Below are 16442 nucleotides of genomic sequence, written 5' to 3'. Positions count from 1 at the left end.
TTTCTCAGTTGTGGAGCTTAGAAGGTTAAGGTCAAGATGTTTGGTTCCTTGTGGGAAAGAAATTTTAAATGAAAAAAAAATCTCATCACAAGCATTCTTGTCTCATTTTACTGTGCCATGTTTGTTTCCTTGGTACTTATAAACATACATATTCCCCCCAGCCCAGATCTCTTTCCCCAAATTGCTGTTATAAAACTATATTGTGCTGAGTGGATGCATTCATACACACTGACACAGATCTGGAGTCTGAAGTAGATAAAGCAGCTGTGTCTGAGAAATACATTCACAGCTGCAGAAGCCATGACAGGTAGGAACTCTGTGTGTGTGTGTGTGTGTGTGTGTGTGTGTGTGTGTGTGTGTGTGTGTGTGTAAGAGACAGAGAGACAGAGAGACAGAGAGACAGAGAGACAGAGAGACAGAGAGAGAGGGGAGATAGAGGGAAAATGATTTTTAATTACAAACAAAACATGTCCAGTGAGTTGTGGAGGAATTCTGGTTTCCACATCATCCTATAGAAAAATTTATGAGAGTTTGGGGAAAAAAGTTATAAAAGTTGATTGTAAAAATAAACAGAGTATCAAAGTTCTAAAAACAGAACTCATTTTGTGCAAGGAACATAAGGAAAGACTATCATGTAGTTTTTTTTCTTCCAAATAAAGAAAAGCGTTGCTTCAGGGCTGCATATTTTTATTGGCGTATATCAGAATGATCTTGTTCCTTTGGAGTAAAAGTAGTGCTTGCCAATTTCCAACTGATAAAAAACTTAACACCTATGTAAACTAGGCAAAAGTTTCTTATTTATTTATTTTAAAAAGGCCAGGTGCTAGTGGATCTGAGGATCTAGGTTCAAAGCCAGCTCGGTCAGTAAAGTCTGTGAGACTTTTTTTTTTTGGGGGGGGTCCAGTCGTGGGGCCTGAACTCTGGGTCTGGGCGCTGTCCCTCAGCTTTTCAGCTCAAGGCTAGCGCTCTACCACTGGAGCCACAGCGACACTTCCAGCTTTTTTCTTTTTTCTTATGTGGTGCTGAGGAATCGAACCCAGCGCCTCAGGCATGCAAGGCAAGCGCTCTACCACTGAGCCACCTTCCCAGCCCAAGTCTGTGAGACTTTTATCTGCAATTAACCACCAGAGAAATCAGAAGTGAAGCTGTGGCTCAAAGTGGAAGAACTCTAGCCTTGAGCAAAAAGATCTCAGGAACAGCACCCAGGACCCAGACTCTGAGTTCAAGCCCCAAGACTGACAAAAAAAAAAAAAAAAAGGTGGGGACAGAGGGAATTAATTCCTCTCAAGACCACTCTTTGGCTTGCCAGTAACAGCCATCTCTGAATCACTTGGCCTCTGTGTGCATATTCCTATTTCTCCTTTTCTTTTAATGACACCAGCCCTTTGGGATTATGACATCATTTAACATTAATTTCCTTCCAAAAGTCTCTATCTCTGATAGTTTCATTTGGGGTTAGGGATTTAAATTATGAATGTTGGGGGCCCAAACTCCATCAGCCATAGTTGCCTGTGATGAAGTTAAAGATGAAGAGCAAACTAATCTGTGTTAAAGTGAACGGAAAGTCAGATTGACATGAATTCAGAGGCAAGAAGGAAAGAATGTGGATTGGGTGGCACATGATTTTGTTTTCACGCTTCAGTTTTTTCAGTTTGAAGCTGGACCATAATATCTTTCCATCTAAAAACCATCCAGCTCATTACCTTCCCCATTTTTGTTTTTGTTTGTTTTTGTACGTGTATGTGTGCCAGTCCTGGGGCTTGAATTCAAGGCCTGGATGTTGTCCCTGAGCTTTTCTGCTCAAGGCTAACATTCTACCCACTTAAGCTACAGCCTTTTTTTTTTTCCAGTTTTCTGGTAGTTAATTGTAAATAATAGTCTCATGAACTTTCCTGCCTGAATTGGTTTCAAACTGTGACTCTCAGATTTTAGTTCCCAGAGTAGCTGGGATTTACTGACTTGAGCCACCGGCGCCCAGCCTTCCTGTGTTTATCTGTCTGTGTTGGTCTCTCTTCTCTGGGATAGATCATTTTCAAGTAGGATGACCTCTCACCAGATCCCAAACAAAGATTTTATTACAAACCATTTATTCAGGAGAGGATTCCTGCCAACAGCTATAAGGAAGTGAGGAAGTGGGGCTAGAAAAGGAGGGAAGGAAATAAAGGGTGCCTTCATGAGTAGATCATCCCTGGGGCCAACTGGCCCTCAGTCCTGCTGGGTGCCATGGGGAATGCCTCCGAGATGTCCTACCCAAGGAGCAAGGAAACTGGGGCATTTACCCTGTACTTCTCATCCATCACTATGTGGCTGTAGTACCTTGGGAGTGGTGACTTGTCAAATATTTTTTTCTTGCCTGTTACCTGGAGGAGGAGAAAGAAGGAGGAACCAAGTAACTACTAGTAGGAAGAGAGAGATTCATTTTATTTAAAAAAAGGTATCCTGCAGCTCTAGTAGTTTCTGTTTTCATTTACTTTGCTGTCACTACTTTAAAGATACTCTGTAATTTAGAGTCAACATTAATGTTGATTCTTGACTAGGTTTAAATTGATGTAGATTTTATATTCTTTTACTCTCCATGTCCTTTGCAGTCTGCAAGTCCAAAGGTATGTATTGCATACCAAGATCTGAAAACCTACATCAGAGTATGAAGTAAAGGGGAAATGATGAACTAGCTACTGCGTAACAGGCCGCAGCTGTCAAGTAAGAATGATGACACAAATTTCAAGGAAAGCTGAAAAACCCAAGCATGAGAAGTTACTTACTAACAGTGGTCAAGATCACAACCTCTGGAGTCACAGAACATAAGTTTGAATCAAATTTTACCAAGTATTAACTATATAACTGTAAGCACATTAAATAAATAAATAAATATTTTTTGTGCCATTCCTGGGGCTTGAACTCAGGGCCTGAGCTTTTTCAAATTTATTTTAAATTTATTTTTTATTTTTTCTCTAGGCTACTCCTGAGAAGCTAGGATTACAGGCATGAGCCACCTACTCTTGGCTATTATCTTTTTTCTTTTCTTTTGCCAGTTGTGGGGCTTGAACTCAGGGCCTAGGCACTGCCTCTGAGCTTCTTTTTTTTTTTCCCTTTTAATTGTTTATTATAATCGGAGTTTTCTTTTCTTTTTAAATTTTATTTTTCATTGAAAAGGTGATGTGTTGTGGGGTTACAGTTACCTAGGTAAGACAGTAAGTACATTTTTTTTATAAATGTATTTTTTATTGTGAAAATACTGTACAGAGGGGTTACAATTACATGTGCAAGATAATGAGTACATTTCTTATCAAGCATTGTAGCCTCTTCCTTTGTTTCCCCTTCCCATCTCTTCGAATCCTCCCCCGTCCTCCCCACCAAAGTTGTAAAGTTTGTTTTTTGACATACCGACTTGTACATCTTAATGTTGCAATGGGTCCTCCTGTATCCCTGTTTTAACGATTTGTTTTTTCCCTTCCCCTCCACATATACCAACATCAAATACAGTGACAACAGGGGTTATACCATGGGGGAGGGACATACAAAGCAAGAACATTTATTTTTAATCATCATTACCTCATCCCTCTTTACCTCTCATTTACCTCAAGTTGTAATGTTCATATCCCACATAGTGTCAAGTATTAGCATTACTGTGTTTTATTCATTGTTCTGTTTCTGTGATTCCCTTTCCCTTCCACATATAGCGTTGTCTATTATGCAAAACAGGAGGTACAAAAACTAAATGAAGAAACAAAAAGAATCTGAGCTTCTTTTGCTCAAGGCTAGCACTCTACCACTTGAATCACAGCGCCACTTCCTGCTTTTTCTGTTTATTTGGTACTGAGGAATTGAACCCAAGGCTTCAAGCATGCTAGGCACTCTACCACTCAGCCACATTCCTAGCCCCCATCCATTTTTCTGATGATCAATGTTTAGTAAACATCAGTTATATTGGGGAGACTTCCACACGAGTATACATTGTATCCCCATCAATGTCCCCTCCCATTACTCTCCCCATTCAAATCCTTTTTAAGTCAGTTTCAATAGGTTTCATTGTTCTATTATCTAAAATACCTGGATCATGTTGATTTTTTCCAGTTATTTATTATCTTCCTCTCCTCACAGTATAAAAATACCTTGAGGACAAAGCTCAGTCCGGAATTTCAGGCCTGTGACAGTTCATGGCATTTGGAGAACACTCCCATTTTGGTGAGTCAGGAGAGCAGTGAAGTGCCACTACTCCCCTGGGAGGATGACTTAGATCTGAATCTGTTTCTCCATTTGCTAGTTGGGTGCCATTAGGCAAGTCATGTTACTTGTCTCTGCCTCACTTTCATGACATCTAAAATAGAGATTCTGATGACTTATACTGCATAGAAGTGTGTGTGTGTGTGTGTGTGTGTACTAGAACTTGAACTCTGATCCTGGTCGCTGTCCCTAAGATCTTTTGCTCAAGGCTAGCGCCACTTCTGGCTTCTTCTTCTTTTTTTTTTTTTTTTTTTTGGTAATTAATTGGAGATACGAGTCTCACAGACTGTCCTGTTCCAGGAGGCTTCTAGCCGGGATCCTCCGATCTCAGCCTCCTGAGTGGCTGGGAGTACGGTTGTGAGACAGTGGCCCTGGCATTCACGTGATTTTTAAATACAGGTACCTAGGACAGTGCCCGGCACACGACGAGTCTTACACGAACGCTTTCTACAATTCAGGAGCAGAAAATACCTGAGTAGCTCGCACGGCCCTGTTCTCTGCCCAGGTGCTTCAGTTTGCCAGCGTTCCCCGGTTACTCTCAGGGTAGAACGCTGGCATCCTCCGGGGTTCCGTGTCGCCCGGGGCCCCGCTGTCACCGGCGGGGCGGGCGGGGCCACGCTCAGCGGGAGGGAAGGAGCAGTTTCGGGTTCCCACAGGTGGCTCGGCTACGGGTCCTTCAGCCTCCGCGGGTCGATGGCCCTGCGATGGGAAGCCGGGACTTCGGGAGCCTCAACGCCGCGTCCGAGGAACAAACGGGACGCTTCCTGAAACTCTGGGAGCAGGAGCCTCAGCGCGCTCCCGACCTACTTTGGTAACCGCAGAGGCTGGGCGGAGCGATCGGGAGGGGCTGGTCGTTCAGGGGCGGGGCAGACCGCTCGGGGGCGTGGCTGATCGATGGGGGCGGAGCGAAGCAATCAGGCGGAGCTGGTCGCTCGGGGGCGGGGCAGAGCGTTAAGGGGCGTGACAGGGCGCTAGGGGGCGTGGTTTATCGGTCGGGGGCGGAGCGCTCGGGGACGGGGCCGACGCTCCCCTCTCTCCGCGGAGCGCAGAGCCAGGCAGACCTCTCACTCGCCGCGGCTCGGCGCAGCGGCGCGCTCCAGCTCAGGTAAGGCGCTGCAGGCGCGCTGGGGCTGCCGGAGTGGCGGGACTCCGGGCGGGGGCGAGTCGGGTCGCGGGGCTGGCGCGGATTCAGGTGGCTTCCGCATGCCGAGGGATGGACCATCGTGGAACGGGGCTGGATTTCTTACCTTTCACGTCGCGGCTGCGCGGGCGCGGCGCGCCCGGGCCAGGTGAGAGACCGGTCCCTCTGGTCCAGGAAGACGGGGCAGGTGCGCGCCCCCGCGCGGACACGCCTTCCGGCCGGCGGCCGCGTGCCAGCCTCCGGGGCTCCAACTCTGAGCTCTAGTCGGGAACACCCGCCCCGCTCCTTTCTTCCTGGCGTTCTCTGGGCCGAAGCCACCGGAGTCGGGTTGCCCCAGCTCAGGGGCAGGGTCGATTCCTTCTCTCGGGATTAAAGCTTGGAGGAATCCGGGAAGGTGTTCCCCGGGGGCACGTGTGAGTGCCCCACTCCACCAAGTTCATCCCCCCCCCCCCCCCCCCACCTTTCTGGGACATTAGACTTGGATCTTGAAAGCAGAGACTCTGGGAGTATCAGGAAAAGCTCAGCCCCCTTCACCCGGGAGTGTACACTTGGGTACTGAATTTCCTCTGCCCTTTTATTTTTATGGATCACGGACTTGCATCTGTGTGCCAGGCGTAAGAACAGTCTCACCTCCTGTCATTCTTTGCAGAGTGGAATGTTTGGTCCAGGAGCTGATCTTAGTGTTAAGTGGGAACCGCAGGATGGCTGGTGGTAAAGTAGGTTCGAAGGCTGTCCAACATAGTTATACATTTTGCACATATTTTTCCACTGAGAGCCTATTTTCCGGTTAAGAAATTCTGACAGTTTACTACCTTCTTGATGATTCTTTTCTGCAGAGCTGGGAAGGAGGAAAGAACAAGAAAAAGCACCAACACAGCAGGTCTCCCCAATAAATTTTGGGATTTAACAGATTAGTTTTTATGACAGTAATAGGTAGCTCTATAGTCCTCATGTATAGTGTGGAATACCATATTTATGTGGGGAAAAGAAAAGTATGGCTCTCAGGAGACCGAGACGGAAGATGAGTTTGAGGCTAGCCTAGACTACATAGTGAGTCCTGGCAGAAAAAGAAAAAAAGAAAAAAAAATCAAAGTTAAATTAACAGTAAAAAGGGAAAAATAAGGGTAATTTTCTACCTTAAATATTTGACAGTATTTTAAAATTACATTTTCAATGTTTACAAAGACGCTTTCCCCCATACTCCAGTATTATTACTCTTGCCTACTCAGGATGCTTACGGTAGAGTGTTTATGTTACTGAGCTTCATTCTTCTTATCTGGGTGTGTATGTTCCGGATCGTGTATTGTACAAGATAATTGTAAACACATGCAAATCAGTGTTGTGCTGTAATTGGCAAAACCTTTGCCCTACATACATCCTTAGCCTAAATTTTTTAATCTTCCCAAATAGGAGAAAATATAGAATGTTAATGTATACTGTAGCATTTTCATGGTATTTATCTACTTCACTCTATATGGAAGTGGTCTTTTTTTCTCAGTACTTGGCTACTCAAGGGTAGGGGCTGTGTTTTATTGAACTATAGTAAATCTCAGAGAATGGCAACCTTTACTCCTTGCAGTGACCTTTGAAGGGGAAGTTGGATGGATTGTGGGCAGTGACTGACCTACTTTGTTGCTTAGAGAATTACTGGCCTCATTGCCTTCCTACAGGCACACAGGGTGCTAAGAACCTTGTCCTTGGGCCTCTAACACGACTGCACACAGGTTCTTCCAGGATGACCATATTGGTGGTCTTCTAGCTCCCTTGCTCCCTGGAGAAGAGCCTGTTGTTCAGTCAGGGAGCTTTTTTCCACAGAGTGTGAAGAAGTATTGATCCTCAGCTTGGTTTTAAGTACTAAGTGCTTAGTAGATGTCTGAGGATAACACTGTCAGATGGCTTGTGCAGAGCTCTTCTTATCTCTTCTTGTTCAGCCTACAGTAGGCAATGTAGAAAAACTGAAGCTGAGCAGGCGTCAGCAGTCTTGGGAGCCAGCTGTTTTTGCCGAATTAGGGTCATAGATTGGTATTAAAGTCTATTAGAAGTGAAGTTGGCTAATGGTCACTGGCAGTTGTAAAATTAACCTGTTCCATGTGATTATGTCATTAGAAGAGCATTGTTGAAAATAGCACCAAAAAATAACCTAGAAAAGAGGCTTAGTTGTTGCTGTACCTCCAAACTTGCCTCCTTCTGGACTTGTCTTTTTATCTTTGCCCTGGCTCAGAAAGACTTTGCTTGGAATGGATTATTGCTATTAATTTTTCTACCATATTTGACCACTCAGAGCTCAGATGATCACAGGTTATATATGTGGTATAAATGTAGGCAATTTATTTTTTCTTTGGTTTAAAGGAGACAAAAATGGAATCTTTCAAAAACAAGTTGCTATTGGGGAGATAAAAGAGCAACCGTATAAATATAGATGAGCAGAGAATTCAATATGGTTTTGTTTTGCTCTTTTAACTTTTATCCAGGCTATATTTCTCTGTTCTTAGAAACAATAATGCATAATTTGTTGGCGTTTATTGAGGGTAGTTGATACTTCCTGAGTTTTTCAGTTTTAAGCATTCTCTGTGGACTTCCCATTGTGGAAGAGAATGAGTTGGCTTTTTCCCTTCCCACCCCCACCATCGACACAGCTTCCCTATTTTCCTATCTTTGCAGTAGTTAGCACAGAATATTGATGAGTGGTTAGATCAATATTACTAGCTAAGCCAAGCATGACTTTTTTGTTTTCCTTGGAGTCAATAATTACTTCATATGCTCCTTTTGTTTTCTCTTCCTGTCAATTCAGTCTACAAATTTTGGCCAGTTTGTAAAAAACTGAAGTGTGTTAGGACATCTGTCAATTTTATTTTCTCTCAAAAGTCTTCCTGGAACCTCCTGGCTTGCTACACAATCTGGAGTGGTTGCCTTTTATATGTAGGACTTAGTCTCTCTGAGGTCCTCCCTTCATTAGCATAACGGGGATTTCCATCAGGTTGAGACTCCTGGTACCCATATATCTATATATCAGAATCTATCTATCTTATCTCTAGCTTGCTCACTCTAAATCTCTATATAGATCTATAGCCCTATAGAGATGTATTAATATAGAGATGGATAGATAGATAGATATTGGTATATAGATATCTATATGTCCTTCCTCTGTATTGGTGGATTCTTTCGTTTTAGTTAGTGTTCATCTTTTAAGAGCTTTGGAAAAGAGTCTTTGTGAGATCATAATTGCCTGAAAATATCTTTTCCACTAATTTATAGTTTGGCTGAGTGTGGAATTCCAGGATGGAAAATTTGGAAAGCATTGTTCCATTGCATTCTAGATTGTGGTATTGCTGTTGAGAAATCCAAAACTGTTCTGACTCCTCAATTTTGCCTGTAGTCATTCTATGTATGGGTTACATAACAGCTGGCTGTATTCTCTGCAGAAGTATGGTTTTTTTTTTTTTTTGGTCCATAATCCTTAAATTTTAGGATGCATTGTGCTGAGCTCTTTGAATCTAGAAATTTAAATCCTAAAGTTTGGAAATTTTTTCTTTTCTTTTTTTTGGAGGGGGGAGGGAAGGTGCTGGTCTTGGGACTTAAACTCAGGGCCTGGGCACCATCCCTGAGCTTTTGTACTCAAGGCTAGCATTCTATCACTTTGAGTCACAGTTCCACTTCTGGTTTTTTTTTTTTTTTTTGGTGCTCAATTGGAGATAAGAGTGTCATGGACTTTCCAGCCTGGGCTGGCTTTGAACCTTGACCCTTAGATCTTATTGTCCTGAGTAGCTAGGATTATAGGTGTGAACCTCTGCGCCTGGCTTGAAAAGTTTTCTTTGTCTCTTTGGCTATTCTCTTTATTTTCTCTGATGTTTCTTTTAGAAACTCTTGTTCAGTATTGGATATTTTGAATTAGGTCTCTAATTTTCTTATCTTTCCTTTTTGTAATTTCTGTCCTTTTATTTCCTTAAACTACTTTCAGGGGAGATTTTCCCAGTTCTATTACTCAAGCATTCCAAATTTTAATGACTGTAATCATCTTTTCAATGTTGTAAGTTAAAAGCTTTTTTCTTTGCCTTCTCCCCTTTCTCCACATTTAAAATTTGGGTGCCAGTACTGGCTTAGATGCTGTCCCTTAGCTTTTTTGCTAAAAGATGGTGCTTTACTACTTGAGCCACATCTCCACTTTCAGTTTTTTGTCATTAATTGGAGAGAAGAACTTTTTTTTTTTTTAAATTTTATTTTATTTGAGAACATACTGTACAGAGGGGTTACAATTACATGGGCAGGATAATGCATACATTTCTTACCAAGCATTGCAGCCTTCTCCTTTGTTTACCCTTCACCTCCCTTCCCAGCCTCCCCCCCCAATCCTTCCCCCCCTCCCCCCCCACACCGACATTGTAAAGCTCGTTTTTGACATGACATTTTGTACTTCTCATTGTTGCAACAGGTCCACCTGAATCCTTAAACGACTTGTTTGTCCCGATCTCCTCCACAAGTTATACTGACATCAAATATAGCGAAAGCGGGGGGGGGGGGGGGGGGGGGGGGGGGGGAGGGGGGGGTTACACTGTAGGGGAGGGACATACAAAGCAACAAAGAAATAATCTTATAAATGCGTTAGAAACACAGAGAGAAGAACTTTTTTGCACATTTCTTTTGGCCTGTGCTGGCTTTGAACCATGATCCTCAGATCTCAGCAACCTGAGTAACTTACCTCATTTGTTTATTTGTTTTTGTGTGTTTATATATTTCTCTTCTTTTTGGGTAAGGGTTTAATCTCCTCAGATTGTTTAATGAGTGTTTGGATGTTTTTCTTTTTCTTCCTTTGTGTGTAGATTCAGTTTGCAAAAGTTGCTCTTGACTTTTTACTGTTCAATTCTCTGTCTCTTTCATGTGAGAGGCTTTTCTCATGTTTCAGAGGCCCTTTGTTTTCTGTTTACATTCCAGTGAGAATGGGGGATTAAAAAGCTGAAGGGATGGATGTGTTCCTTAGCCATGAACTTCAATGTAGGGTGATCTGGAGACTCCTCAGAGAAGATGTTTACAGTCTTCTTAAGGTTGAAAGAGAACCTGGCTGTCAGTGATATGGGAACTAAGTGAAGAAGAAAATTAAGTCTCAGCCTTTAGTGTGCAAATGTTCAAGTAACCAGTCCTTCCATGTTGTTTTCCCTAAGTCAACTGACCTGTGCCTGTTATACCGAGGTAGGGTGGATGGGGAAGAAACACATGGCTTTTTGTTGTTGTTGTTGCACTTAACTGCTTAGACTAGCTGAAGGGGTATGGGGAAATCGAGCTTTCTAGACTTCCAGTCAATTCTCTTCCTTTTTCAGTCCATCCCACTAAAATGTTTTTGTCTCTTCTCTTATGGCTGATATATGTGTATATATATTTACATATATATAAATATATGACTACATATGAGACTTCATATATATTATAATTTATAACATAATTATATATTATAATAGTATACGGTATATAATATTACTGTATAATACTATATATAGTATATATAATACTGTACAGTATATTGTATATATAATGTATTATATATAATACTATATATAATAGTATATAGCATATACTATACATAATATATACTATTATATATAATATATGTTGATATAGTATATAATATAGTATGTATTATTTAGTATACAGTATTATACAATATGTAACATTATAATATATAGTATATACTATATATATACTATATACTATATAGTATATACTATAGTAATATATAGTATATACTATAGGATATAGTATATATTAGCATATAGTATGGTAATATAAGTAATATTAATAAGTAATATAGTATATGTACTATATACTATATATACTATATTATATATATTACTGTAGTATATACTATGTACTATAATGTGCTATATATTATATAATACTGTGTGCTATATAATACATACTATATTATATACTATATCAACATATATAATATATATTACATATATATCACTGTCAAATTATTGGACTCATAGCAGGAAGTGAGAGTAGTTTTTGTTCACCCTGCCGCTAGTACCAATATGGATCTCTTCACCAGTCTGCTCAGAGCCTGATGATGTCCAGTAGGGCCAGTGGTTGCCACCTTCCTTGCCTTTACCCACAAGTCAATATGCTCAAATCAACCTAGGCATACGTTCTCACTAGGCCCAGTTGGGACTTTAGATTCCAACTCTAGGTGTCCTCTACCAGTTGATCACTGTTGAAACTGAGGCAAACCTAATTGGACTTAGCTTCCCAGTCATTGAGCTCTTGTTTCTTCCTATTTCTCAAATTCAGCTTGTCTGAGGAGACTCTTGCTGTCACGTTGGTCTCTGAGTGTCTTGTCTTTCAGTGAGGCTCAGCTTTTAGGTCTTGTATGATTTCAATTAGAAAGATGTACCTGGTGTCATTGGTGGTGGATTGGCCTCAGGGCAGGTGTGGTGGTTTTCTTGGAGGCCAGTGTACCACACAGTTCTTTTCCCAGCAGGATCCTCTCTTCTGGTTTTTAAGCTCCTGCCCTTCTTGGAATGTGCACCAACTTCCTGTTTCTGGTTGGGTGAGTTGAGAGGACTGAGTTCCCCTGCTCCCTGCAACTTTCCCAGCCCCAGTTTACTCCCTGAGTCACCTCAGGTTTCCTTAATATACTGTGATCTTCCAGCATTCTCTCCCCATAGCCTCACAGCTTCAGCATTCTCTATGATGACACACAGAGCAGTGTTGACAAACATCAGCCTCCACTGCACAGGAAGAATGTTGTTTCTAAAACTACCTTACCTGCAACAAAGGCAAAGCTTATCCTTCTCTCTCCCAGCCCCAGTGAGGGCAGCTGTGCACTGGGAAGCTAGAAAACAGGAGTGCTGGGGCTGGCAACAGTGGAGCAGGTGCTGTGGAGACTTCAGTGCTGGTGGATGACAGCTGGTTGATTTATTCAGCTAGACCCCCGTAGCCCTTATGAATGAATGAAATGGTTGCCATAGGCCTTCTCTTTCTTGAGGAAAATATTTGAACCATTGCACCCTTTCTCATTGTGCTGTATCATTTCCTGTCATGCCCCAAGAGTTTCCACATTAGCTCTTTTTGTCTTCCTAGATGTATAGTAAACTCTCTAGGGAAAGCACAGAGCTTGATAAAAACTTGATCGATGCCCTGATGATGTTTTCTAGGTAATTTGGGGCACTTTACAGTTATGAAAAATACTTGGTCAGAATTATCCAAGCTGTGTTTACTACTCTAAATTCATGAAATTCTTGACTTTCATTTTATTTTGGATCTCTCTCTCTCTCTGTATATATATATCGATATATATTTCTATATAACTATATATACTATATATACCTATTTATCTATGTATATAAAACTATGGAATCAGTATAAGTTTTTCCAAGTATAGTTCTCATATTATTTAGTAATATTCTTCACCTAGACATGTATTATTATTTGGCGTGCTCTCTTTCTCTCTGAATGTGTATGTGTTGGTACTAGGCTTGAACTTGGAACTTAGGATATAGGCACCGTCCCTGAGCTTTTTTGCCTAAGGCAAGTGCTCTATCATTTGAGCCACAGCTCCACTTCCAACTTTTGCTGGTTATTTTGAGATAAGCGTCTCATGGACATTCCTGGCATGGTTGTTGGAATGGGTGATTCACAGATCTCAGCCTCTTGAATAGCTAGGATTACAGGGGTGAGCTACCAGTTCCTGGCTTACTGGCATTTTTCTATCATATACTTCTTAACATATTGTTGTGATTTCGTTGGCTTTTATGGTACTAGGGGCTACATCTTGTGCTTAAGGCCAACTGGAGACACATAACTGAGACCCTGTCTCAAAAAAACAAAAACTAAGCCAAGTGCTGGTAGTTCATAATAGGCTGAGATCTGAAGATCGCAGTTCAAAGCCAGCCTGGGCAGAAAAGTCCCTGTGAGACTCTTCTCTCCAATTAACCACTCAAAAACCAGGAGTGTCACTGTGGCTCAAGTGGTAGAGTACTAGCCTTGAGCCCAAAGAGCTCAGGGACAGTGCCCAGGCCCTGAGTTCAAGCTCAACCAATAAAAAACAAACAAACAAGCTCCCCCCACAAACCCAGTCCCCCCCCAAGTCCCCTACCAGACCCCCAAAATTTATAACTTCATATAGTTGCTGTTAGAAAATATGAATAATAGTGATGTTTGCAAAGAAGAAGTTAAAGATAACCCAAAAAATTCCAGAGAGAATCTTTATGAACCTCTTCTCAGTCATCTCTATCATCATTTGACTTAAAAGTACTTAACAACTTTCTAGACTCTAATTAATTTGAAGAACATTTTCTTGTAGCATTTTCTTTTTAAATAGTAGGTGGTATTCTGTTATGCTAATACAGTGTTTTTAAAAATTCTTAATTAATTTGCACCAATCCTGGGCCCTTGGATATGTTAGACAAGCATTTTATTGCTGAGCTATACCCTAAGACTTCCCCTACTCCATCTAATAAAAAGTAATAGTGTGGCTAACCTTCTTCCCCACAACCTGCCCCAGATTATTTTCTTGGGGAATTTTCTCAATTGTCTATTCTGGGAGTTGGGATTCGTGTATTGTAAGAAGCACTAGCCACATAAGATTATCTGAAGTTTTTATTATTATTATTATTATTTTTTTTTTTTTGTCGGTTGTGGGGCTTGAACTCTGGGCTTGGATGCTGTCCCTCAGCTCTTCAGCTCAAGGCAAGCATTCTACCACTTGAGCTACAGTGCCACTTCCGGTTTTCTGGTGGTTTATTGGAGATAAGAGTTTCACGGACTTTCCTGCCCGGGCTTGCTTTGAACCGTGATCCTAAGATCTTAGCCTCCTGAGTAGCTAGGATTATAGGCGTGAGCCACCGGCGCCCGGCATTATTATTTCTTTTTGAACCTTTTAGGTCTACAGTGTTGCCTTTGTGTTAGATGAGGTCAGAAGGTCCAGCTTTTAGAATTCTTGAGGCCATAGAATGCACTCAGTAATAAGTCAGATCATACAGTTAGAAGAACCTGATAAGCCTATTTAAAGTGGCTATGCTTTTTATTTTATTTTTGTGCCACCGATGATTTGAACCAGGACCTCATACTTGCTAGGCAAGCACTTTACCAATTGAGAAATGCCTCATCTCTTTTGTTTTTATTTTGTTTTTTCAGATAGGATCTTGCTATTTTTTTGCCCAGGTTGGCCTCAAATTCATGATCTTCCTGCTTCTATCTCCCAGGAAGTTGAGATTACAGATGTGCTTTCAACACCCAGCCAGAGGCTGTGTCCTTGTTGTATTTCATTCTATACTGTAGTATTTCCTTCATCCTATGCTTTCTCTCTGTCTCTCTCTATAAATATATATGTATATATATATATATACATATATACATATATGTTTAATTCTAAGTAAATTAATAATCAATAATAGAAGATGGAGAGGTTGTTATGGTAACTGCATAGCTTCCTTTGACCTCTGTACTTGGTCTAGGTTTATGAACTTTCCTGTGAGCCAGCAAGGCATTGGTAGTCTTTGGGAAACTCTGGCCCTTCTGCTCCTTTCCCTGTTTCTGGGCTGTGTGGATAAGGGCTCAATAAGGAATGCAGGCAACCAACCAGTGACATTAGAGAACTTCGTGTTGGTGTGATTTCTTGATAAGAACTAAAGCAGAGAGAATTCCTGTTTACGTTTTCTTTGACATCTTTCTTGATGTTGTGTTCTAATGTTTAAAGCCTAGGCTGTATTTTTGCCCCCTCCTTCTGGCTGTATTTCTTTGTCAGCTATTAACTATGTTCCCATGCTTCATGTTTTTCCATCTATTAAACAAAGCATAATGACACCTAATTAATAGTCCACTTCAGAAAGATTCAGGTATAAATGCTTATAAAGAACATGGAGCTTTCTGTGAGTGTTTTATATTTACCACCAACAATGAAATGGCTTGCCTCTGTTTGGCAAAGGACCTGTCTATATTAAGCCCATTTTATAGATGAGATGAATGAGCTCAGAGAAGACAATGAGCTACTGAGAATCAGAAGGTAGATTTAATGCAGTGTCTTAGTGATACAAGTGGGGTCTAAAATTCATCGTAGGTGTGCATGGAAAAGTTCATTGATAGTGTTTTAAGCAAATACATTTGTTTTGGGGGAATATGGTCCTTCTTTGTAAGGAGGAATCATGTGAAATGTTCATCCACATTCTTCAAGATCATCAAGAGGAAAGTTGAGAGATTTGTGACTTTCAAGTTTAGGATAGGTTCTATACAAATTTATTAAAATAGTGTGAATTTGGAAGAAATAATAATTTAAAAAAATGAGGACTTAAAGGAGGATTGACGGAGCAAAGAAATAGTATGGCCAGGATTGGGGTGGGGGGGAGGGGTGACCCTTTATACACCTGGTGGCAATGAAAATGATTCTAGCTATTATGGAAATCAGCATGAAAGTTTCTCAAAAAGCTGAAAATAGAACTACCATCTTATGTAGTTGTACTACTCCTGAGCTTGTTACAGCTGTAGCTAACATACCGGCACATCCATAGTTATAGCAGTGCTATTCACCAAGCTATGGAATTAGTCTAGGTTCCCATCAACAGGTGAATAGATGAAGAAATTGTAGTAGTTTACATACACAGTGGAGTATTATTTAGCCTTAATGAAAATAAATTAAGTAATTGGCAGTGAAAATGGATGGAACTGGAGATCAATTAAGTCAAATAACCATAAATATTGTATGTTTTCTCTCACATGCCGAATCTAGATCTAAAAAAAAAAAAAAGGCTTGAATGTACGCGAGGGACTGCCTGTGGGAGGCTGTGGGAAAGAGGGTACAACAGAAAGCGACTCTGAGGTGACTGTGAAGTACATCGTATACACACGAAAATGTCACAATGAAGCCTATTATTTTGTACAATTAAAAGAGTAAAAAAGAGACAGAACAAAGGTTAGAAGAGTACTTTGAGATAAAGATGTAACTAAACTATATGTAATTAAAATATATAGATTTATATACTTATATAAAATAAATGTTATATGTAGAATTCATATGAAATTATACATATATAATTAAAAATATATTTAGGATTCAATCAAGCACATATTATAGATGAGACTGAAATTC

The 16442-nt window shown here is 40.9% G+C and overlaps 1 protein-coding gene across 4 annotated transcripts in view; it reads left to right on the top strand.

Moving 5' to 3' along the window:
* The first annotated feature begins 5013 nt into the window (after positions 1 to 5013).
* Positions 5014 to 16442, top strand: part of Tec (tec protein tyrosine kinase) — a 96652-nt gene continuing 85223 nt past the window's right edge. For 2 of the 4 annotated variants that reach the window (XM_042678314.1, XM_042678311.1), the window contains exon 1: positions 5261 to 5329. The gene's annotated coding sequence lies outside the window, so the exon portion shown is untranslated. Of the gene's footprint in view, positions 5036 to 5260; positions 5330 to 5496; positions 5514 to 16442 lie in introns of those variants that run through there. The other 2 variants (XM_042678312.1, XM_042678313.1) reach the window with 2 other exon arrangements.

This window comes from Dipodomys spectabilis, unplaced genomic scaffold, assembly GCF_019054845.1.
Source record: "Dipodomys spectabilis isolate Male_0828 unplaced genomic scaffold, ASM1905484v1 ptg000043l, whole genome shotgun sequence".
Classification (NCBI taxonomy): domain Eukaryota; kingdom Metazoa; phylum Chordata; class Mammalia; order Rodentia; family Heteromyidae; genus Dipodomys; species Dipodomys spectabilis.
This window is presented reverse-complemented; position numbering and strand designations above follow the sequence as displayed.